This window comes from Trachymyrmex cornetzi, unplaced genomic scaffold (genome assembly GCF_001594075.2).
Source record: "Trachymyrmex cornetzi isolate Tcor2-1 unplaced genomic scaffold, Tcor1.1 scaffold1520, whole genome shotgun sequence".
In the NCBI taxonomy this organism is placed as follows: domain Eukaryota; kingdom Metazoa; phylum Arthropoda; class Insecta; order Hymenoptera; family Formicidae; genus Trachymyrmex; species Trachymyrmex cornetzi.
Genome location: NW_017296114.1, coordinates 231 through 2,779, shown reverse-complemented (window position 1 = coordinate 2,779; position 2,549 = coordinate 231).

Here is a 2,549-nt window from a genome sequence, read left to right as displayed (position 1 = left end):
AAGAAAACTTTGTTTACAGTGAATAAAAAACCACTTTCGAATAAGCTTTAGATAGGGATTCTATGTTAAACGTTTCAACTTTGAAGTGGAATATCTCGAAAATTTCATATTATTCCTTGTAATATCAAGTTTTATCTCTCTTTGTTTCAAAAAATTCTAAAGAAAACTTTGTTTACAGTGAATAAAAAACCACTTTCGAATAAGCTTTAGATAGGGATTCTATGTTAAACGTTTCAACTTTGAAGTGGAATATCTCGATTTTTAATCCCGCAACGAGTACTGAGCTCCAAAGTATATGTTCAGAACACTAAAACAAGCTTTTTCTGTAAGTTTCAGAAAAATCTAAAGAAAATGAATTTTTCGGAGAACGTCCTTAAGGCCGGAATTTTTGGGGTTATGAAGGAGTCGCTTGCGCTCAATCTAAGCGCGGTATTCCTACCTTAGCTTCGCCTGGATGGGAAAGAATAGGAACCGAGTCTGTGTACGCGCTCGTTTATATATAGTTAATATCGTGGCTCCTCGCGGTAAGGGGATGTTCACGTCCTCGTGTTATTGCGAAATCTCTATTGTGTGCCGATTATGTTATTAGTGATTTATTCTAATGATGATTAGATTTTAGTTAGTTTGTGCCTTTGATTTCGCTGTGGGGGTCGCGAGGTTCGTACTGGCGCGCTCAGTCGTCGCCTACTGCAGCCCGTTGCGGCAGAACTTGCATCTGTTCTTTGTGTGTTTTTTCATCATAAATTTTCGTATTGTTCTGGATCTTTTCGTGCCTTGTGCTTGTGGAATTCGAGTGTTTGTTTGAGGCTTCTTCTAAGTTATACGCGCTTCGATTTTATTCGCGATGATTTTTCTCGCATTCAGGGGCCTTTTGTGACCGGTGGGTGCATTCATGGTTACGCGGCGATGCATTGCGTTGGTGTTATGCATTTTTATTAGTTTTCCGTAGGTCTGCGGGTTTTCCCTGCAGCTGCGTCAAGGTCGGTTGTTATCTTTAATTATTCCTTATCCCGTAGTATTGATGATTTGTTGTTAAAGTGCATTCTTGCATTGGTTTTAGTATTTATATTTTGACGCAGGCGCAGTATGCGCGGTGTTCGAACGCGACGGTTTCGGTGGCTTGGCCTATAGCTGAACGCGCTTATAGTCGGCACATATTATATTGGTTCGCTATATTCCGTGCTCGCGCTCGCTTGGTAAACGAACGGGGCGCTATATTGTAGGCACACCGGACGTTACAAAGTATTTTATCTAATCTTTTTCTTGTCTTTATGTCAGAAAATATTACAACCGGAGAATACTTTTCTTTATACACCTTTTCAATTTCCTTATAATTGATTAAACGTGTTTCAGGAACACTTATTTGTTTTAGTTCTTTCTGAAAAAATTAAATAGGAAAAAATTACATCAATACACAAAAAGATACTTATAAAATATTTCAGTAAACTTACCAATACAACATTTGAACGTCGAACAAATTTGTAATACCATCAATTATTTGGTCAATAGCTGTTTGAGAAACCTTACAGTTCTCACGCACATTCATAATAAATTGCACAGCATTCCATTGAAGTAAGTCAAAAGCTGGTATTTGAATTGGTTCGTATTCTTTATCTGCGTGTTAATACATATTTTGTAAATGAATAAAAAAATAAAATCAATAAGTAATTATAAGGTTCCGTATGTATAAAACAATATAACAATTAAAAAGGGCATAGAACCAATATTTAAACAAAACGTATTTATCAAATTAAAATCTCTAGATACAAACGTTTCGACTCCGATCGGGTCATTTTCAATGTTACAAATTTTTGTCATGAATCTTAAATTACAGTTATAATCTCATTAAATGGAAATAAATATGATTAAATAAAACATTACATAAAATCGCACGCGTAATCTTGTCGTTGACATAAAAAGCGCAAGTTGTCCATTAGAAATTGATTTAAGTTGCGAATAAATTCATATCTAAGAAAGAATAATTATACATTTGAAACCTCAGGTTATACATAAAGAATATTGTCTATAATAAAATAACATAAAGTCATTTACCTTGTCGGTGAAGAATAATTACACAATAATATGTCAGTGAAATGTAAAAATCAAAATATGTGTCAGTAAATATAAAAATTCAGCAAATGTGTCAGTAAAAATAAAATCCATTAATATGCTATAAATCTTCCTTGTCACAAATGTTACAACTATAAAATATTTTGCACCGATGTACGTGACACACTCTTGATCAAGTCGAACAATGTAATGTAATGGCAGAACGTCAGGAGAGGACAAGAAATCGTGACAATACTAAGAAATGGTTAGGTTAGGTTATCTTTTTATTACCATTATGTGGATGATGTTATTTTGGCGGCCCCATCTGAGAGCATCAATGACATATTGGATGTTTTTAACTCATTGCATACAAAATTACAGTTCACTATGGAAGTTGGCATTGATGGAAAAATAAGTTTTTTAGACACTTTGATTATTGTCGAGGATTGTAAGTTAATATTTGATGGCTACCGTAAGGCTACTTTTTCTGGCAGATTCCT